Source organism: Mustela nivalis, assembly GCF_964662115.1.
Source record: "Mustela nivalis genome assembly, chromosome: 12".
Lineage (NCBI taxonomy): Eukaryota > Metazoa > Chordata > Mammalia > Carnivora > Mustelidae > Mustela > Mustela nivalis.
In genome coordinates this window covers 54,192,416-54,215,592 of record NC_139031.1, presented here as the reverse complement: position 1 = coordinate 54,215,592, position 23,177 = coordinate 54,192,416, and the positions used below count along the sequence as shown (strand labels likewise).

Sequence of the window (23,177 nt, the reverse complement as noted above, 5' to 3'; positions counted from 1 at the left end):
TACATGGGAAGAACTTTAACATTTCTTGGAATACTGATGTACTGGTGATGACTTCTTCCAGCATTTTATGTTTAAAGAAGTCTTTATTTCACTTTCAACACTATGTTTTGGCTGGATAAGGAATTCCATGTTGATACATATATTTTTTCTATCAGTACTTTAAAAATGTTTTTTGTGTTATCTTCTTGGTTACAATGTTCATACTTCAACATACTATGAAGTATGTTGTCATAATACTTACCTTTGTTCCTCTGTACTTTAAGTGTGTCTTCTCCCCACCCTCCCATTCTCTGCACCCCTTGGCTGTTTTTAAAATTTTTATTCTCTTTACTATCATTTTGGAACAACTGATTATAATAGTCTTTGGGGTAGCTTTATTCATGTTTCTTCTGCTTTGTGTTTAAGAGTTAATTGGATCTGTGAGTGTATGTTTTCCATCAAATAATGGACTTTTTTTTTTAAGATTTCATTTATTCATTTGACAGAGATCACAAGTAGGCAGAGAGGCAGGCAGAGAGAGAGAGAGAGAGAGAGGAAAGCAGGCTCCCTGCTGAGCAGAGAGCCTGATGCGGGGCTCAATCCCAGGACTCTGAGATCACGACCTGAGACGAAGGCAAAAGGCTTAACCCACTGAGCCACCCAGGTGCCCCAAATATGGACATTTTGGGGGCCATTTTTTCTTCATATATCATCCATCATTTGGGAGTTTCAAATACATCTACTTTAGCCACATGAAATGATCCCATGTCTTGATGATGCTCTTTTATTTTTAAAAATCTCTCTTTCCTTTATGTGTTTCATTTTGGTAGTTTCTGTTGCTATGTCTATAAGTCCATTGATCTTTTTTCTGAAATGTCTAATCAAGTGTTAGTCCCATCCAATAGTGTTCATTTGACACATTGTAGTTTTAATTTCTAGAACTTTCATTTGGTTCTTTTTAACATCTTTCATGTCATTACTTAATTTTTTGAACAGGTGGGATATCATTTTATAACTCTTTTAATATGGTGTTTTTTTGGTTAATTCTGTTATTTTTGAGTCTGTTTTGGTTGACTTTTCTCCATAGTTGGAGTCATATTTTCCTGCTTCCTGGCATACCTGGTAATTTTTAATACATGCCAAATGTTGTATATTTTACCTTCTTGAAAGCTGAATATTTTTTGTATTCCTCTAAGTAAACTTGAGCTTCATTCAAGGACATGGTTAAATTATTAAAAACTGTTTTATCCTTTTGGTTCCAATGAGACATTACTGGAGTCTACAGCTTATTATTTCTCACTACTGTTGGAAACCCCTTCAGTTTACTGTATTCATTTCTCCCTTATTCATGAGACTTTCCTGTCTGGTTGGTAAAAATAAGCACTCTCTCTAGCTCTTTGTGACAGTTGGGGACTATTTCTTCTAATCTTTTATAATGGTTTTCTTACACATATGAACTGAGATTAATGATTATTTGAGGGAAGTCCTGTATAGCTCTAGAATTCCTTTTGTTGCTGATGCTACACTCTTCTCTCTAGTACTCTGTCCTGTGAATACTTTGCTGTACTCAGACTTTCAGCTTTGTCTCTTAACCTCTGGAAGTCTGCTGAGTTCTTTTTGGGTTTGTACTTACTGTATGATTACCAGAAAACCTTTCAAGACATTATGCTATACAATCTTTGGGCCTACTTTATATACTTTGCATCTCTTAGGGATCACTGTGCTTTGTTGCCTGATGTTCTAGTGCTTTAAAACCATTGTTTCATACATTTTGTCCATTTTTTGGTTGATTCAGGTGAAGAGTCCATTATTCCATTTTGACAGGAAATGGAAGTTTCTGATTCATAGTAATTTTAGTATCTTAAGAATGATGTCCTAAATTTTTATTTTTCTCCTTTTAACTAAGAAGCTCAGTTTCTCAGTCCCTATGTGCCTCAATTTCCTCACTTATAAAATTAAAATTATAGTCATGCCCATTTTCCAGGTTGTTGAGAGATTTATTTATTTTTTTTTAAGATTTTTTTTATTTATTTGTCAGAGAGAGCGAGTGAGAGCGAGCACAGGCAGACAGAGTGGAAGGCAGAGTTAGACGGAGAAGCAGGCTCCCTGTGGAGCAAGGAGCCCGATATGGGACTCGATCCCAGGACGCTGGGATCATGACCTGAGCCGAAGGCAGCTGCTTAACCAACTGAGCCACCCAGGCATCCCTTGTTGAGAGATTTAAATGAGATAACAGTGTAAAACATTTAAAACACATAGAAAGCTTCTAATAAATTATTTGCCTTATTATTTCTATTCTGTTACAAATCACACAAAAAGTCTCTCATTTTTAAATGCATGTCCACTTAGTTTGATTCACTTTCTACTTCTCTTTTAAAAAAAAAAAAGCTTAATATTTATATTTTTGGTAAGCAAAGGATTAAGGGGACCTACTGAATATGTGAGAAGAATTACACGTCTTTTTTTTTTTTTAAAGAATTTATTTATTTATTTGACAGAGAGAGATCACAAGTAGGCAGGGAGGCAGGCAGAGAGAGAGAGGAGGAAGCAGGCTCTCCGCTGAGCAGAGATCCTGATGCGGGACTCGATCCCAGGACCCTGGGATCATGACCTGAGCCGAAGGCAGTGGCTTAACCCACTGAGCCACCCAGGCGCCCCAAATTACACGTCTTTAAAAACGTAAAAAATTAATATTGTCAGCTGGGTTTTCTTGAGGGAAATTTTGTCAAGGACACTCAACATGGTGCTCAAAATACTCTTCTAAGAATGAAAGCCCCTATCCAGACAAAAGATTCCCAGTAACAACTCATCAAGTCATTTATTTGTGATTTGGATCATCTCTGTACTCTAATTGCTTACCATCTTCTCTTGAAAAGGGAGATACACATTTAATTTTGTCTTTCTCAAAAAAAAAAAAAAAGCTGGGCTGTTTAATCAAAACAAACTCAGCAGCTTGGGATTTACATATCTCTGTGGTATCTTACTCATCATTTTTTAAATGCTTGGGTCACTAAAGTTATTGGGAAACATCGGGAAACTCAATGCATTGGGAAACATTTTGGCGTTCCCTAAGGTAAAATGTAGAAGCTATTTAATAGTAAATACTTCATGTCTTATGAACTTTTTGCAAGGAAGGTAATTAGTAAGTTGCTATTTAAAACCTCCAAAGGAATTTATTGAATATAAATTTTTAATGCATAGTTATAATACATTAGACACAATTTAATGGAAACAATATTAGGCACATTTCAAATCATCATAGCATTCAGATTATCTATAGAAGAATCGCCCACGTATATGGCGTGCGCAGCTCAGCTGTATCTATGTATTTGCAGAACATTGACAGTGCAGAGAAGGGACTATACCTTAAATCAAAATTAAATCTAAAAGCCAAATTAGTATTTGCATATTTTTGTTTTTAATAGGATAGGACTAAAATACGTTCTTTTTTTTAAAAAAATATTTATTTATTTGAGAGAGTGAGAGAGGGTGAGCATGAGTGGGGAGCAGAGGCAGAGGGAGAGGGAGAAGCAGACTCCCTGCTGAGCAGGGAACCCGGTGTGGGGCTCTATTCCAGGATCCTGGGATCATGACCTGAGCTGAAGGCAGACACTTAAAACTGACTAAGCCACCCAGGTGCTCCTAGGGCTGGGTAGTGCTAGTCTCAAATTGGGACTACGTTGGGAAAGAGTTACTTGTTTTCAGTTTCCTAAGAGTTTTATGTATTTATTTGTCAGAGAGAGAGAGAGAATGAGAGACTTACAAGCAGGGGAAGCAGCAGGGAGAAGAAGAGGGAGAAGCAGGGAGCCCTACATGGGGTTTGATCCCAGGATCTTGAGATCATGACTTGAGCTGAAGGCGGATACTTAATCGATTGAGTCACCTAGGCACCTGTAAAATATATTCTTTTTAAAAAGATAGCAAAAGATAAAACATAAGAAATAAATTTGGCCCTAGTTGGGAGAGTTATTTATCTTCTCTATTTGAATTCAGTAAAACAACCACCATTTAAACATAGATTTTTATCTGTGCTAATCTTTATTGTCCTAAGAAAAATTATTTTTGATCTTACAAATTTAGCTTTATATATGTATTTACTTCCACTAGAAAGAATTACAGTATTGTTTTATCAAAAAGTAGGAGAGGATGATGTTTATGATAGGGTACCCACTAAAGAAATAAAGTAGTCTTATATATCCAGAAATAACATGGGGAACCTTTATTTTTTGCAGTAACTCAACTCTCTTGGGGGTCTTAATGAGTAATTATTTGTGGGGAAGAGTGGGAGATATGAGATAATGTATGAGATATATATATGAGAGAAAATATTCACTTCTTAACAGAGTTTTCTCATTAATATAATGACCTAAATCAGGCATTTTTCAGATGAGAAGTGAAAGCTTAGAAATGTCTTTTTTAAATTATTATTTTCCTTTTGCAAATCATGATTAATATCTTGAACCCAGTAGGTGATAATGCCTAATAGGATATAATGGTAGGGGTATCATTTATTGATTAGCTACTATGCGGTGGGAACTAGGTTAGACACATTTATTATCTCATTGAGTCTTTCCAACAAGCCTTCGAGGTATTATTATCAACATCTGACAGATAATAAAATTGAGGCTGAGAGGTTAAGGATATTGGCCAACTAGCAAAGAAAGATCTAATAAAATGCCTGATTTCAAAGCCAGATGATGATAGTAGTGACAATTTCACAGTATCCGTTTTCATATATGATTTCCAGAAATAGTTCAGGTGGTATTAAAACTAAAGTTGCAAATCAATCTATCACTCTGTTGGTTTTGAAAGCATTTTCTTTGCATCCAAAATTACCATTGTAAAGTTTTCAGAGAGGATAGAATCTGCATATTTGAGCCTTTGTTTTGGCAGAAAAAAATAGGAGTTAAAAATGTGCAATTTGTTCAAAGTGCAAATATGCTGTGGCATTTTGGCATTGTTCCAAGGGCACAGATTTAACTTGGAATTTTGGTGGCTGTTACTGGGAATGTACTGTTTATCAAATTCAGTGTTAACTGCACAGTTGAAGATTTTCTAGCAAAACTCTCTTTTTAACTTGAAAAAATTCTTTCACCAACCTCTGAGGGTTGATAAGTAAAATCCACAAGAAGATATGGTTTTTGATGAAGAATGTCTTCTATTAAAGGGTAATCTGTGAGGTCATTCAACAGGAAGTTTGCATAATGCATAATTAGAATTGGGTGATCTGGCATCTCTGCTAAAACCTGATGACCTTACCTTTCTTTTTTTTTTTTTTTTGGATGGCTTTGCAGCTTAATGCATATAAGAGAGGATGAAGTTTGTAGCTCTTCACTGCCTTAGTGAGTGAAATAACCAGACAACAAACACCTGTCAGGTGGTAGTAGATGCTCCTGGCAGGCGTGATAGGTAATATTTTAATCAGATGCATTCATAATTCTGTGACCTGAAAGAGTTACTATGTTTCTAAAGGCCAGAATTTCCTTTCTTCTAGATAATGCTCTGTTCCTATGCATAAAATGTCTTCAAATTAAACATGAGGAGCATGGAATGTATTTTAGCCTATTGCCAGAAATTTTTTCCTGGTTTACTTCTTCACTGCCTTTAGAAATTTGCCCCTCACCCGTACTTCCAGAATAGTTAATTCATGCAGATCAGGTTAAGCATCATTCTCTCTCATGTGCTAGAATAAATGCCTGGTTAAGAGGTCAATGATACAGGAATCCTTACTCTCCTAGCTGACCACACAGTGGATTTCAAGAAATTGCTAGGTGAATGAATTCTTGTTTAATACAAGTATATGATTATCTGCTAGTAGGGCAGTTTGTTCTCTTTATTAATCAACAGAAAATAAAAAAAAAAAGATGACAAGGTTTTGAGGTCCGAGTGGACTTCATGAAGAGAGAATATATGTAGAAAGAGGTGAATTTGTTTGTCACCAGGTGGGTGAGAGATAATTCAAAATCCTTTTATCTCTAGGTTAAGGCCCTAAGAATCTTTTTATCTTCCTTGTTTGGTTGGGTGACTGATTCTTTCCAGGTTGTCCCCCTGTACCTCCATTTAGCATTTTTCTTTTATTTTATCCATACTTTGGGGGTTTTACTCCCCCTGCTGGCCCTTGGCATGCATTAGAGTTTAATCTTTTCTAAGAATTCCAGTTAATGGTTCTGTCTTGTTTCTCTGAAAGCCTCATGTAGGGTAGTATTTACATCCTAAACACAACAGCAACCATATAGTTTTAGATGTTTTAAGTCTTTACACACTTACTTACTTTTCTTAAAGTTTTTCTAGAGAGACTGGAGTATAACAAAGCTAATTGAGAAAAATATAAAAAATATTCTGAATTTCTGGATTCAATCTAGTTTAATTAAAAATCATTTGCTAAAGAAAAATTATGTTCTTTTTCATAATGAAGAAAGTTCTTTTCCTCCTCTTAAGATAGCAGTAATTGTGTTAAAATGAAAACAAGTGTTTTCGTTTTAGAAGACTTCGTAAAACCTTTGGAATTGATTGCTTGATGTTACAAATGAATAGAGCTAGATGATTTCAAAGTAATTTAGTTCCACAGTACTTTGAAACAAGTATCAGTCATTGTCATTAAATCTCTATGACTATTTCTTTATGAGAGAATTTGGATAATTTAAATCTCAAGTATTGTCACATGCTTTTTTAGTCTCTGATTTTGTTTTTGTTGGATACTAAAATCTCCAATTATATCACCATTTTCTATTTTTCCTATTATTTGTGTTGGACTAAAAGAAGACTATGAATATTTCCTGAGACCTGTTTATTTTTGGTGAAAGAGTTGTAATTTTCACATGGTTCTTTTATTGTCATTAAAAGAAAAAAACATATTTTCAGAATCTTCCTGAAATCTGTAGGATACGGCTGCTTTTTAATAACTAATGGTCAACGGGATTGGAAGACTCAAATCTTATATATTTATGGTAGACACTGGTATGTATGTTTGATTAGTGACTCTCATCATTAATAAATGTCATTAATGTCACTGAAGTCTCAAAGCAAGAGGATGGGAGTTTCCCATTACTGCCTGGGAGCCAGAGGATAACTGTTCAGATCATTTTTCTTGGTCCAAGGAGAGTAGAATAACCACTCTGCCACTTTACTTCATTTCCAAGGTCTAAACAGTGTTCCCCAGTTTCTTCTAATTCCCAAGGGGCAATTCCCAGGAGGATCTGGTGTCACAAAGACAATGTCATACCTATCAGTCATTTTCTTTACATCATATCATGGTTTGGGGAGTTAAAAAAAAAAAAAAGTTGTTCTTGTTTGTTCTGTGTACCAATTCAAATAAGTGTTTTATAGAATTCCTTTTTCAAACACAAAGCTTTGTGAAAAATAGTTTCTCACCATTTTAATGTGTCTAACCTTGCCCTAGTTTATCAGCACTGCAGAGTGCATACCATTCAGCACTTGCCAGGATACACGGCAATATGTATTTTTTAAAGCATAATGAAGACTTTCCAAATGATGAGTGTTTTCCCACTCCTACCAGAAAGTAAAGGAAATGGGGGTTTCATTTCAGCAACACTCTTAATTATGTTACCCCGGAAGAAAACATGAGTTTTCTCATACATAGTATGAGACCTTGATTACTACCCCCTGCAGGGGGCTGGGGAAGGATGGTTTTTATAATGAAGTCTGTGAAAACTTTCAGTACTAGAAAATCCTTCCTTAGACATTTGCATGGATATACAGCCTGTAATGGGAAAACAGAACGACAACTCCCATGTATAGTGTGTTTATTCCCATTCAGCTAAAATCAACAAAGGGGTCTTAAAGTTAAGACCCTGCAACAGTTTTATACCCGTATTTCAGGGCCCTCTCTCCTTGCAAAATACAGATTAAGTATTGGGTTCTGAAGTGGGTGGAGGGTTTGAAAGGGCCATATATTGTTACTTTCTGAAAGAGAGCTAGGTGGCATTTACAGATTAGAAAAGAGCCCTTATGCAGTAAATACCCAGTGAGATGTTTCCCAAGATTCTCTACATCATAAGAATTGCTTGGATTACTTGTTAAAAATACTGATTTCTAGGCTTCTCCTCAAGAGATTCTGGGTCCTGCAGTGGGAAACGGGAAAACACAAGCGCCCCAGATGATTCTGAATCATTGGAAGAATTTGGGAAACACTTATCTGGCTCAACAAATTATAGAGGCAATATCTATAATTTAGACATGATATTTGGAGTAAAGCTTCATATATTCATCTGAGAAACATTTATTGAGCACTTACTATGAACTGACGGTGAGCATACTTGCTAGATGTGTGATTTAGGGCATTTTCTTTACCTTCCCCAAACTTCAGTTTCTCATTTTAAAAATAAGTTTAATATCTTACTCTAAGTTATTGGGAGGATTCAGTTAGATCTGCCCTAAGAAACACTTAATTTTTACTGAGCAATACCACTATTTTTATTTATCACTTACTCTAGGGACAATGATTTAATTATCCGAATTAGATATTTGTATTGGACATCAGACTCTCCTTATGAACATCTGTTGTTCTGAACTGGCATCTTTCGGAGATTTATTTAGACGTCAAGACCCCTTAGCATCTTTCAAGATTCAAAGCCTGTCTAACATCAACTTTCTCCCTCCATCTTCTCTTTAGACCTTTTAAAATTTGTGCATATCCTGCCTAAGTTCACATCAAACACATCTTCCAGCTGCTTACAACACTATTCAAATGTCCGTTCTTATTTATTCAGGAACAATCTTAGGTGCCATTTGTATTATTTAATCTCACTGTTGTACTGCAGTATAGGGATTAGGCCATTCATGTGGAGGTTGAGAAATGCAGTAGTTAGGACAGGGTCTTTCAGCTCTAACATTGAGGAACAGAAATTATTTTAATTCAGATGTGCCAGTCTCTAGGCGCAAATTCTGGCCACTGTGCCTTATATACTATTCCTATAGCTTGAGTACAATTACTTTCCCCCCAAACTGGAAAACGCAGTACTCATACTTGTTGCTCAGTGGCTTTTTTTTTGCTCCGAGTGAAAGTCACTCCTTCCTGAGGCCCACAAAACACCACATGATATGCCTTACATGTTCTAGGAGATTTCCTTTTGCTGTTGGCCTCAGATATACCACACAGCTCTCCCCATCCCACCAGAGATGCCTCACCAGGCTACCTTAAATTAGTGAGTGTACACACACACACACACACACACACACACACACACACACACACACGGCTCCTTTGTCTTCTTGGCTAATTTTTTCTCTGTAGCAGAGATCAATAGCTAATATCTACTATGGGTTTTAAATTTATATTTCTCTCCAGTACATGTAAGTCCTCAAGAACGGGGACCCAGTAAATATTTAAATACTGAACTTTGAATGGAGGGACATATTTGATCTTCTTTGTAATAGTGATTTTATAATTTTCACAACATTAAAGCCTCACTGATGTATCTTGGCTGTTATCCTACCATCCCCTGTATTAGCTATATTTTTCAAAAAAGAGTTTCTGACCAAAAAATACGTTGTTGGATTTCACTTTTTGTACAAACAGGAATATCATCATTCTGAGGAAAATAAGATATATCTTTCTAGGTAGAATATTAGAATAAAAGAGTGTTTTAAAAGACCCCTTACTCAAGTCACTCTTTGGTCTTCAGTATTAAAAATACTCAGTACATGTGTCTTGCTCTTCCTTCCTTTATTTTTTTAAAAGATTTTATTTATTTATTTGACAGAGAGAGATCACAAGTAGGCAGAGAGGTAGGCAGAGAGAGAGAGGAGGAAGCAGGCTCCCTGCTGAGCAGAGAGCCCGATGCAGGACTCGATCCCAGGACCCTGAGATCATGACCTGAGCAGAAGGCAGCGGCTTAACCCACTGAGCCACCCAGGCGCCCCATTGCTCTTCCTTTAGAAGCTAGAGCATTAGAATGCATGTGAGGATTAAACATTGCCTCTGTATTGGGAGCTACTCTACCTGCTGATGCAGTACTTCTGTGTCCCAGCCCTGGTCATCATTCATTAGTAGTAGTAGTAGTAGTAGTAGTAGTAGTAGTAGTAGTAGTAGTATTACCATAAAATTATGGTAGTGCTAATTCAGTAGGTTTCTAGTGTTTTTAACCTCTTACTCTTTTATCTTCTACTCTGAAGTTTTCCCTATAGGAAGCTGGATCTATAGGTTGTTCAGATTTTTGTACATGTGTATAATCTAGTGATGTAAGGGCAGTTACCATGTGTTTTCTCAAGTAAGTTCTAGAAATATTTCATTGATCTCAAGTAATAATACTAGAGTGTGAAAAGCAGTATATTTGGAGGGGGGCAGGAATTTAGAGTATTTGTATTCCATGAAAAAAAAAAAAAAATGACCCAGGAACTAATCGTGCACCAGATTCATTGGCATTTGTGCAAAGCAGTGTTCAGCAACTGTCAACAGCAATGGGCATCTGATTTTGATTTCCTTTTATCACTGGCTGGTCAGTCATGTGTCTCATCAGTGCTGGGATTTTAATTTCCTCTTTCAGGTGTCTCCCTTTCTGCTTTTCCTTCCTTTTCATTCTCCCTTTCTTCATCACTTTAATCAGCTTAAAAATAATAATAATAACTTAGTGACATTTGAGATGCAAATCACGCTGGAAGTGAGAAGGTGGATATTTATACGCATGTTCTGTGATAGGGATTTCTAAGTGTATCCCACTGGGGATGGTTAGTACATTCCATAGCTACGAGGGAAAAATCCAAGTTTCCCAGAAATAAAGTCCAAAGACATGCAACAACTTTTTTATTATTTGCTTTCAAAACAGAGGGGGTATGATTTATGTAGGATATAAGCTTATGTCATAGCTGTGCAGGTGCTGCCGTGAAGTGGTGACCCCCGTTTAATCCCCATAACGACACTGGGCATGGACTGCATTTGCTTTGTTGTTAACCACCTGCTTTCTCAGGGGCTTTTAAGTTTCTGATCCCAGCCGCTGGGTAGCTGGCTCGCCTACGCTTGGTGCAGGAACATTTTTTTTGAAGTTCAACCTGAAGTGCATTTTTTTTTCCCCACTGTTCAAATTTTATTTGGTATTTTAGTTGGTATGACACTTAGTTGGTTCATGGTCTTTTGACATTATATGGAAATGTATACTGTATTGAAGTGCATTTTATAATCCCTCTCTGAGTTAAATGACTCAGTTTGTGATGTTTTCTGCTATGACTGAATCTAAAGTCTTGTATTAACTGTCCTTTCAAAAAAATGAATTTAGTATTCATCATAAATCATGTGGGTTTTTTTGCATTTCTTTTTTTACTGTGGAAAAATAATCGCAATTATTTATTTGAAAAATGACAAATAGCTGCATGATATTTATAAGCTAAAATATGCTTTTGATATTGACTTTGATAGGTCAATGGCTGATTTACTTATATAATTTACTTTTTTTTTTGGAGAAATAATTAAAACTCTTCCTTGTTGTTCCAGTATTTTCTCTCATTCCATCCCTTTATGATAGTGTCCTAGTAAATATTTACAAGTCATCAAAAAGCTGATTTACAATTTCATTGTTTCATACTGTATTTCCATCTATCAGGGTTTTAATATTTTTAAAGTTTTCTATGTGCCCTGTATTTTTTATAAGCATCCCTGAAAAGAATTAGCTTTAAAATATTAGTATTAGACTTTAAGTATTAGACTTTATTTTAAAGTACTTTATTTTATTTTATTAAGGCTTTTTTTATGTGGGAGGAAAAAAATCTGTATATTTAAGTTATGATTTAAGTTAAGTTCAATTTTAGGAACCAGTACTGAGGAGCCAAAGTACTTGAGTTTGACTTAGCTGCATCACATCCCAGCTCTATGACCTTGAGCGATGTTAGCCCCTTGTGTCTTATCTGTAAAAGGTAAATAGTAACAATAATACTTTTTTCAAACATGTTAAGATAATTAAGTTGTTATTTGCAAATCCCTATGTAAATACTTGTTCTATAACGAGATAAAGTTTAACTTTCCCAGCTCAATGTCTGAGAGTTGCTGTTTTTCACTTGTGTGTTTTGAGTCCTTAGTCATTGAGTCATACCGATTATTATAATTCTTATCATGAAATTATTAGCTTTGCCTTAAGTCTCAAAAATTTTGAACTGATAGTGAATAAAGGGAAAGTGACAATCCACAAAACTGTCCCTTAGTTGAGGTGGCATGTGAGACAGAAGTGGTTTATGTAACTATGGAGAATAAAAGCTCAAGAAGAAAAGTGTTCAAAATAAATGTGTATTTTTTCTCACAGTAGCTGTGGGCACCCTTCAGGTTTCAGTTAAGTAATGACAATATAACAGTATTACTGTTTCTCCAGAGCTCCTTTGATGCCCTCAAGTCATCTCTGAGGCTTCTCCGAACAGCTGAGTTTTCCCTAGGCTGCCTCTTTAGTCTGATGTCTCTGAAAAATATACATGAATAAACAGGCCCCTCCGAAGCATCAGAAAAATTAATATTTAACATTTAACAGAAGCTGTAGCAAATATTATTTTCGAAAAGGACAAAAGGAAAGGAGATGAGAGAGAAGAGCCAAGAAAATGTAATACTCTGCTTAAGGGAAAACAGTAGGTCTTTACTGATTTTTAGGTATATATTTAAAAGAGCATTTGAGAAGGCAGGAGTACAGTTGCAGAGAGGATGACATTAGCATAACTACTGGGTCCTGACCACGTTAGCCCATGAAGAGTCTCTGCCAAGGAGTCACCTCTGGAGGGCAGTGCAGCTCTGTATTTGTCGCCACAGCATCAGGTAGCTGGAAACTTCTGATGTTCCTTTCCAAGACGCCTGGCCTTGAGAGATGTGAATCACTCTCTGTGTTAAAGACTCTGAGGAGACATAAACATGAGAGGAAAGTCGTTTCTGCTAAGATAGTTAGACTGCTGGCTCAGGGTCAGAGGCTAGGGGTGGGGTGGGGGCAGGAGGATTACCTGAAAAGTGCATCTGCACCGCTTATACCAAATTCCTGAAGCTAGGTGCATGAGTAGGTAGCCCGCTGGTATTTGTCTTCGCCCCCAGCCCTTAGTGCCGATACCTGTGCCGCTCAGCTTTTAAATATCCTTGTTTTGGTCTCCACCTTACTCTGAAAGACATATCTGTATCTTCTAAGAAAATCTGTTGACAGCCTAGCCAGTTGAACTGTACAGTTGTCAAATCCTTTGACGCTGTCTAGTGTCACAGAGAAGGTCAGCCTGGCAGCCAGCATACTATCTCCCAGTACCTTAACAAATCAGCAAAATATTTTGAGAAATGCTTCACTTTTATGAACAAAATACCCCGATAGTTACTGGATTTGTCACAGCATCTAAGGTTTCTCTCATAACCATACTGACCTTCCCGTGCTATTATATTACAAAACCAACTCTTTATGTAATCAAACCAGAGGAAGAATGCTTAATGAGCTATCCATGACCCTGTGTTAAAATATAAGCATACAAAAGTTACTTTCTTCAGCACTATCTAACTCTTGTATAAAGAGACATCTTTATGCAGTAAGGCCCAGGCTGCTTGGAGTCTCAGGAGTAAAGTAATCTTGGGATTTTCTTTTTCCTCTGAAGGCTGTTTGAGAGCTGTCAGCAGGGGGATACTGCATTTAAAGGTGGCCCGAGATCTCAGAACTCCAAGTGTCAGGAACAATGTGTAGATTATGAAAGGCTTTTCTCATGAGCAAAAGAACTGTGCTTTTTGACCCTAAATCATGACATAGTCTTGTTATACCACAAAGAATTAAAGAATGTTAAGTAAATGACTTTTTTTCCTCCCTCTGTGCCTCTGAGAACAGTTATTAATGTTGATTCTTGCTGCTGAGTGATCCTGAAGCTACTGTCACAACCTTTTTATTCCCTGAGTGCAAATGAATCCTTTATGAGGTAATTGAAGGAAATTGATGACATTATTTGCTGTATCTTGGGTATCAACAGTATATAAATGAAAAACAGTTATCACATTGACCAACACATTTGGAGAGAAAGATTTTAAGCTATTTTCTGCCTCTACAGACTTTGTACTTTTCTGTAGTGAAGTAGTTGGTACACAGCTTCTAAAATTACCAATGCCTTGTATTAATTTACTAACTGCTGGTGTAAAGGATAAGTCCTTTAGAAACACAGAGAACCTGGTCATTTTATTTTATTCCTCTTATTTATTTTAACATATTCTTCGTGGTCAGAACAGTGACCTCTTTCATAATTCTTTTCTTTTGTATATAAGTACATACACGTTCTAAGTGAAGGATGGCTTTAACCGTTAACTTAAATCTCACTTCGTGAGCCATAACAAATTCTGGGTTGTGTGTTGTAAGGGGGAGAGCAAAAGCTCTAGAAAGGAATTTTTAAGACATTTTATGATACAGAGTATAGATGAGTGGTTTAAAAAGAAAACCTATATTAAGGCAGCACTACTGAATGAGCTATACTAAAAGAACATTCATTTACCCAGCTAAGGAAAAGGTCATCTTAAATATGGTCTCTAGTTACTTTTCTTCCCACTTATTACATTTGCCACTTCATGGTGACCTTACTATGACCTCACAGTTTATGGTCTAAAGGTAACCATTATGTAATAATGAAAATATGCAGACCAAGCTTTACCACCTAGAAAGAATTGATATTTTATATTTTGTTTAAATTAACACACTTTGCTGTTTATAAAACTGCTCCTTGGTGCTTGAAAGGAGAGGCATTAATCGCAATTAATGTGCCGATTTGTGCTTTTAGGGACTGCCCTTGGTGGAGGTAAGTCAGCAGGCCTTGTTACATTAATTAAAGTGGATTCACAAAGATATGTACTGTTCCTAACTTAATAATGCTTTAAAGCATACATTGCTTAGGGAAAAAAAAAAGAAACCTAAAAATCAAACTATTGATACCCATCTTTGGTTGCTTCTTTGGTTTGATTTATTTTATTTATCCAGACCTAAATTTATTCCATTTCCACATTGCTGTGATTGCATAATCTGATCTTTGTGAAGTAGGCAGTTTACCAGTTGGATAAGGTGAGGGAAAAACTCTGAAGGCAATAAAAACGCTTAAGGGAAAAAAAAAAAGTCTTACAAAAAGCATTAAAGGGCATTAGCATATTGTTGGCACATATGCACTGATGTGCCCTGATGTGCCTTGTTGTCTTCTTTGAGACCAGCCTTTGAATTCCTCTTGGTTTGGTCCTTAGGCTTGGAAGTGAACCAGAACTGCAGCTTGGCCCTGAAGATCCACAGTGCATGAGATATAAATAATTATAAATTGATGATTCAGAATCCTCAGTCTGCCTATTGCTAGTCATTTTTCTGCTACCAATCACAGATCCATTCTTCACTTTTAAATGTTGGTAATTATCCTTGGTAAAATAACTTTCAGATAATTTTGATTGTATTGATTGTATGTAGCACTCTGGGCTGTGTTCAAGGCACATATCTCAGCACTTTTAAATCCACGTAAACTATTTCCATTGTACGGATGAGGAAACTGAGGTACACAAAACTATGCGCCTTGCCTAGGGTAACATGGTAAATTTCAGATGGTACTCCTGCTCCAGAGAAGGGAGTAGAGCTCCAGGTCTTACCTCCTGAGAATCTGGGCTCTCAAGGGAATCTCAGTTTCTATGAGGAGTCTGTGTTACACCACTAGGATTAAAATGTTTTCAGCCTGGAAGTTATTAGACCGAGTGAAATAAGTCAGACAGAGAAAGACAAATACCATATGATTTCACTTATGTGTGAAGTCTAAAAAACAAAACAAATGATGAAACAAACAAAAAGCAGAGTCAGACCTATAAATACAGAGAACAAACTGATGGTTGCTTGAGGGGAGGGGGTTGAGCAAAAGGGCGAAGGGGAGTGGGAGATACAGGCTTCCAGTTATGGAACGAGTAAGTCACAAGAATAAAAGGTACATCATGGAGAATATAGTCATTGTAATAATGTTTCATGGTTGCAGATGGTTGCTACACTTACAGTGAGCAGAACACAATATATAAACTTGTTAAATAACTATGTTGTACACCTGAAACTAATGTAACATGGTGTGTCAACTTTCTACACAAAAAAGAAAATTAATTGTCTATAAAAAAGCTTTTGACAAATTAAAAATGGTGGTTTTTAAAAGCTTATTACCAAAGGAGGGAGTGTTTTAAGATTTTTTTCAATTGTCAGTTAAAAATGGGTTGCTCATATTAAATAAAGACAAATATAATAACCATTAATCCTTTATCAAACTTTAGGATGTGCAGTCTTATTTTGAAATGGATCTTTGTGCAGCACATGTAAACTATACTCATGATCAATTTTTATATAGACATTAGAGAGATTTGACATCACCTTCAAAACTGTGGAAGGTTAAACATGTGCTGTATTGAGACATTGAGAAATAGTAGACACTTATAGGTATTTCCCACAAAAGTTTCATTTAATAAGGGATTCAACTCCCACTTAATGACATTGATCAATGCAGGACAGTTTGAAGGAGAAACATTACAAAAAAGAAGACTTGTCTGTGTTAGGGAATATTTAATTCCAGACTTCCATATTTCAAAAATGAAATGGGGGGCAAATCTCTAGAGATCCACGGCAGACTGGCAGTTTCCTGGGCCTGGGGCATGAACGGGTATTAGCATTAGTTAGAAAGGCAGATCTTATTGGGTGTGATGGTGAAGTTCAGAAATTTAGATTATGGGGATGGTTGTATAACCTGGTGTAAATTTATTTACTTATCTTTATTTATTAAATGTATTTTGGAAAAATCATTGGGGAGCCTGGGTGGTGCAGTCGGTTAAGTGTTGGACTCTTGGGTTTGGCTCAAGTTGCGATCTCCGGGTCCTGAGTTCAAGCTCCACTTTTGGCTCTGCCCTCCGGATAGAGTAACCTTAAGTTTCTCTAGCCCTCTGTTTCTCACCTCCCCCACCCCGCGCTTTCTCTTCTCTGCCAAATAAATTAATTTTAAAAAACATTGAATTATACCCCCCAAAATGGGTAAGTTTTCTCAATGAAATTATTTTATTTTATTTTTTAAAATTTCATTTATTTATTTGAGAGGGTGAGAGAGTACAGGAGCAAGTGAGAGTGCAAGAGCAGGGGGAGGGAGAAGCAGGCCTCCATCCCAGGACACTGGGATCATAACCAGAGCTGAAAGCAGAAGCTTAACCTACTGAGCCAGCCAGGAACCCCAAAATTGTTTTTAAATGTATGTTAACAGGGTGCCTGGGTGGCTCCGTGGGTTAAAGCCTCTGCGTTCGGCTCAGGTCATGATCTCAGGGTCCTGGGATCGATCCCCGTTTCGGGCTCTCTGCTTAGCTGGGAGCCTGCTTCTTCCTCTCTCTCTGCCTGCCTTTCTGCTTACTTGTGATCTTTGTCTGTCAAATAAATAAATAAATAAAATCTTAAAAAAAAAATGCTTGTTAAAGAGTTAATAAAAGGGGCGTCTGGGTGGCAGAGTCAGTTAAGTGACTGACTCTTGGCTTCAGCTCAGGCAGTGGTTTCAGGGTCTTGAGATGGAGCCCTGGTTAGGTGCTCTGTACTCAGTGACCCAGTGGGCTTAAGACTTTCTCTCCCTCTGCCTCCCCCCACCATATGCTCCCTCTCTCAAATAAATAAACGAAACTCTTTTTTAGAAAAAGATCCACAATTAATTTCAGAGAGAAATGCTTACATAAGATTCAGACTCTCCGCCAGGTAATATTAATTTACTTCTCAAAGTTAAAGTCTGACACTAATTGTAATGTGTTAGATCAGAAGGACAGTAAAGATGGATATAAGCGTCTTCTGTCCTCTTTCCCTTTACTTTTTTCTTTTTCACAATTTTCAGGTTGATTCATTTTTTTTCTTACAGCCTCTAGAGGGCAGCACATGTGTTTTTCTGTTAGAAAGACCAGTTTCTTCACAGAGACCTTATCTTCCTCCAGCAAACTGCAGTGACTTGCACTTACCAGTGATGCCACATTGGTTTAGATGAACCTTCGGATTTCAGGGGTTTGTGTGAGGACCTTGATAGCTGAGGGTCCTTCCTTCAGCAGTGCGCTGGGCTGAGTCATCCCTTCCTTTCTGTCCGCTGAATATCTATGCCTTACAAACATCTTTTGGCCTAACCTACAGTGGTATATAGGGATAATTTCACTTAAGACTTTCACAACATTTTTCTTCTAGAAAGCTTCATTTTAAGGTAAAGACAAAAGTCAAAGAACAAAATTAGTATTTTTACATGAGAGGAGGGGGGAGATCCAGGAAACTGTGATATGAATCCCTAAACCTCGTAAGTTTATAAAGTTACACTGGAAAAATTAGGCTTCAAGAAGAGATGAATGTATGGATTATTAGGAATGCAGGACTTAAAAATCTGCAAGTATTAAAAAAAACTGTAAAAATTTTTTTGAATTGTGTTATCTGAAGATTGTTTTTCCCCTGTTCTTTTCATTTAATGATTATTATTAGTCTTGTGTACAGTAGAAATCAACAAATATGGTTGAAAGATTAAGCTAATTAGTAGTTCTACACCTTCTGGTCATTTAAAGTAATGACTAGCCCCCTCTTACACATAAGTGATGGTCTTTTCCTGATGGTCTTTGCATTAAAAAAAAAACAAAAAACAGAAACTTGTACTGTTCTAGGGTCTTATCAACACACCGGATTTATAAGCTTTGATTTTAATATAGGGATCTGAAACAATTTTAGGCTCTACTCACTGTATCTTATCTTTACTTTGGAATTCTTCCTACATATCCAGCCCAGTTTGTATGTTGAAATAGACAAATAAAAGTAAGAAATAAATTGAGAATCTTCTGGACATTCACACTGTCTGCACATACAGTCCAATGATTTAAAAAAAATTCCATTTGCATGAATACAGTGGTTAAATGTTCTTCTCCCATCCCTCCTTTTTTCTTTCTCTCTCTTCTCTCCCTCCTTTTTTCATTTCTCTTATTGAACTTTGACTCCATGTTTATTGTGTTCTAAGCATTCTGTTACGTTCCACCTATACGGTAAGAAAAACACAAACACAGTTTCTGCTTTTGTGCAATTCTAGCCAGTGGTAGACACAGACCAAACAACAGATTAGCAAAAAGGAAAAGCATCATCATGAGTCAAAATCAGTTCAAAGAAGGAAGAAGACAGTGAGAATAACTCTAGGGATCAAATTAAGCCTAGGTAGTCAGGAAGAATGTTTCTGTGGAAATGACTTCACATGGCCCTGGCCAATAAAAGATTGGGGGAATAGCTTTCTATCAGTGGAACAGAGTATGAGAAGACCCTGAACCAGGAAGGCGCTCAGCTTACTCTCAGAACTGAGCATGTATCTATAAGAAGTGGGCTAAAATGTGGAGAGAGGGGTAGTGGGGCAGGTCCAAAAGGTTTTTGTGAGGAGCATGGATTTGTTTCTAGGTTCGGTGATGGCTTTGAAGAGCAAAAGAAAAGCAGTGATGTCACCATCTCATTTAGTTTTCAGAAGTATCATTCTGTCTGTCCTTTTGGACATGGGCTCAAAGGAATACTGAAGAAAATTTGGGAGGCAGTTGCAGTAATCTAGACTAAAACGATTTTGTAATTGACTTTTACCTGCATGTTGGGAGTAGAGGAAAAAGCTCTTTTATTTTTTCTTTAAAGGTATAGTTTTCAGCTTATTAAATGTGGCTACATTGAGAGAGAGCTGTTAATGATTCATGGGATATTTAAAAGTACTTTTGGAAACATTAATAACTTGTATTTCTAGTTTTATGCAAGCTGACATTGACTATTAAAAGCCAAGGCAATCCAAACATCTTCAAATGAGTGTTTCTCCTTCTGAGGGCTGGAACTTTTGAAACATTGGTGATGAAATATGGGAATAGATGAGAACACTAAGAACTTGGTAGGTATGTTTACATATCCCTTAATATTATTTTGTTAGGAATTGCTCCTCTAATCAAATACAGTAATGGACTACTGAGGGTTAAAACATCAAAAAAACCCACAAAAAAACAGAAACAAAAATCCCACACCCCACCTTTGAATAATATCATGACCTCCAGGAGACTTTGTATATGTACAAATACGTGTACTTACATTCACAAATATCGGGGGGCACCTGGCTGGTTCAGTCAGTAGAGCATGCATTGATCAAAGCTTAATGCATTTCAGTAGCAAATTAAAATAATACGAACTTTTACATTTGCAAATAATGCCTCACAGTTATATAAATATATATTGGTGGTCTTGATATGAGCAAAGTGATCATGGAAAACAACATGAGATATTTTATACCTACCACACAAAATTCCTTCCTGCTTAGGTGGTTAAGATGACATTAATGCTAAAAATAAAAGCATCATGAATGTCATCACAGCACCTGTGAGGGACGAGAGGGCAGTTTAACTCCATAGCATCATCAACCCCTGACTGTCCTCATTTAGATTTAGGAAGGTAGTGCCCATAGTTGTGAAGGGCTCAGACTCTGGAGCCAGCCTTCTTAAATTCAAATCCTCTCTCTGGAGCTTTCTAGCTTTGTGACCTTGAGCAAGTTATTTAACCTGTCTCTGTCTCAGTTGTCTTCTCTGTATAATGGGAATAATAATATATAGTTCTTGGGATGCCTTAAAGAGTTCTTGTATAGAAAGCACCAAGAACACTCTCTGGCATGTATGGAGAATATACCAGTGTTGGTAATGCTCTCAGTAGAACCTGTTCATCACTCAAGTTATTTGTTAAGCTGAATGTAACACAAAATATGTCAGCAGGTGCCACAAGGTATTTATTTTGTAAGGAACATAGGAGTTACTGTTTTAGGCACCATTCCCTGGAATACCACTTTCTGAGCACTTTTTTCTTTGCCAGAAAGTGGAAAGACATGTGAAAAGCATTGCTCTGTTAGTGACATTGGAGTAGAAATGAACCTTTGTCTGGTCATGCTGAGGTAGTGACCCGACCCAAACGAATTTAATATTTTGTTTGCCTTACCTAGTAATTTTAGAACCCTTTGAATTGTCAGTGTAAAAATCTCACTTCCATGTGATTTTGAAAAATCAAAGATCCATAAATATGGAGCTGCTTTTTGCCATGGCAACCATTGACTGCTACTGAATGATGACTAATTCTCAAGAACCATCTCACAGTTGGGGTGAGCTCCCCAGTGCCCTCAAATCATGTGTTACCTAACTGAGTCTTGCTGGCATTTGACTTTGACTTTAAGACAGTTGTGGTTTGAATATATGTTAAATAAGAGCTGTCAGATACAAAGATCCAAGCACTCATGTCTCGGTTATGGTGCTTATGCTTAGGAACCCAATAGAGGGTACCATGTAAGGACCTCCTCCCTTCAGGTATTCCCTGTTAGTATCCTTGAGTAGTGAAGAACACGGGCTCTAGAACCAACAGAGCTAGGTTTGGCTCCTGACTTCAGCTGTAACTTTAGGCACATGCATTCTCACTGATCATCCTGAACTAGAAAACTGATTTGTGAGACCATGGCCTAAGAACCTGAAGGTTAAAATGAAATAGTCTAGGCAAAGGACCTGTCCCACAATTCGTATTCAAGAAATAAAGTACTCGTCTCCTAGTCACTACTCAGGACGAAGCGATTTGCCCCAAGACAACAGTAATGCATGACAGGGTTATTATTTAAACCCACAAAGTCTGACACAAAAGCCTGCACCTTTAGTGACTCTGCTGTACTACTTTAAATTGGTGGTGGGGTATGGGAGAAGGGAAGAAGAGATACTTGCTGTTGTCCTTAAGCTAGCTTCTCTTCATTCTTTTACTTTCATTTCCTTCACTCTCCTTCACATTTCCAAAAACTTAAGAAGGAATTTTTCAGAAGTGCACAGAAAAATATGGCTCAGTGACCTTGCACGTAGCCATGACCTCAGGATGTGCTGTCTGTCTCTAGTGATCTACCCGAGTAACTCTGGTGACTTACCCAAGAGCATTTTCTATCTCATTTTCCTCCCCGAACACAGGCTCCTCTCTGTGGACACTCCCTCCTCCTGCCGGTAGTGCCTGTTGCCCACTGTGCTGTCCCTTTCCTTTGAGATCCCCATCAACTTCTCACTTCGTAGTCCTTGGCTCTTCTCTTCTCTAGATTGTTTTAAGAAAGTTCTCCTTGGACTCAACTATAATTCCAGCTTAGATGGGGACTACTCTATTCTTGAGTCCTGACCTTCTGCCCTGAATATCTTCCAACATTTTCATTTACTTTTAAACATTTTTGAACAGATTGGTCACATCTGACACCAAGTGATTTTCCTTGGGTCATAATTTTTCTCATTTTGCAGAAGAAGTCAAGTTTTGAGTTCTTTCTCTTTACCTTTATATTTTCTTGTTCGTTCAGTCTGTGTTTTCATTGCTAATAATTTTTGCATCTACTTACTTTGTTTCCCTGTTCTACAAACATTTAGGAACCTCATGAGTGGACTGTTAAATGTTAACCTACGGATTGTTATCCCATTTGAAAAGATTGATTTTCCCCCTACATTTCCAAAACATCTCTTTAGCCGAAAGTTGCCAGAGGCTCCCCATTTGCTGTGGACAAAAGGAAAATTTCAGAATCACCATTTCCTCCTTCCATGCCTCTCTCTCCTTCAATGCCCTTCTTCGATCACTTTAATCAAATAAAGTCTCTACTTCTCCCAAGTCTCTACTACTGTAGTCTCCTCTTCTTCTTGAAGATTCCCATGTTCTTTCTGGAAAGAATAATTTCTTCCTTTACTTAGTAGAGTGCTCTGGGTCCCACCATTTCAAAATTATTATACACTACATTGCTAAGAATTTTTTACTTATTTGTCTTTCTTCACCAGTAAAAGCATATACTTTCCAAGGACTGGGACGATTTTTTTCCTTTTAATTATTTACTCTCATGGTGTCTAGAGCATTTTTTGGCCTATAATTCTTGACTGATAGATTGACTTTATCTGAAATGTAGCAGAAGAGTATCAGTTGTGTGACATGTCACAGTTATAAGAAATTTTTCATTTCCTTCGGCACATTCAGAACTCATCTGGTTCCCAGGAGCTGAATGGCGTTTCTTCTCTTCTGAGAACTCAAAGAAAATATTTTAGTTTTGCGAAGTTTTTTTTTTCCCCTTAGCTGATTCTTTGTCTCTCTACCCTATAACTAATAACCATAATGCATTTTATAGAATATAGTAAAGTTTCCAAAAGCTGGAGGGATTTATTCTTTTTTCTTATCAGGCATAGTAAGGAGAGAAACTGGGTTTTCTTCTCTTAAAATATTAAGTTATAGGTGCTCATT

General features: G+C 37.0%; 1 protein-coding gene and 1 long non-coding RNA gene across 2 annotated transcripts in view; one reads left to right on the top strand and one right to left on the bottom strand.

Annotated features, from left to right (window-relative positions):
- The window catches only part of HDAC9 (histone deacetylase 9), a 662,132-nt gene that overhangs the window by 52,802 nt on the left and 586,153 nt on the right, over positions 1–23,177 (top strand). The window lies entirely within an intron of this gene.
- LOC309845633 lies at positions 12,191–13,767 on the bottom strand. Its single transcript, XR_014301394.1, has 3 exons — positions 12,904–13,767; positions 12,681–12,801; positions 12,191–12,377 (listed from the first exon to the last, which is right to left on the bottom strand). It is a non-coding gene; the product is annotated as an uncharacterized lncRNA (long non-coding RNA).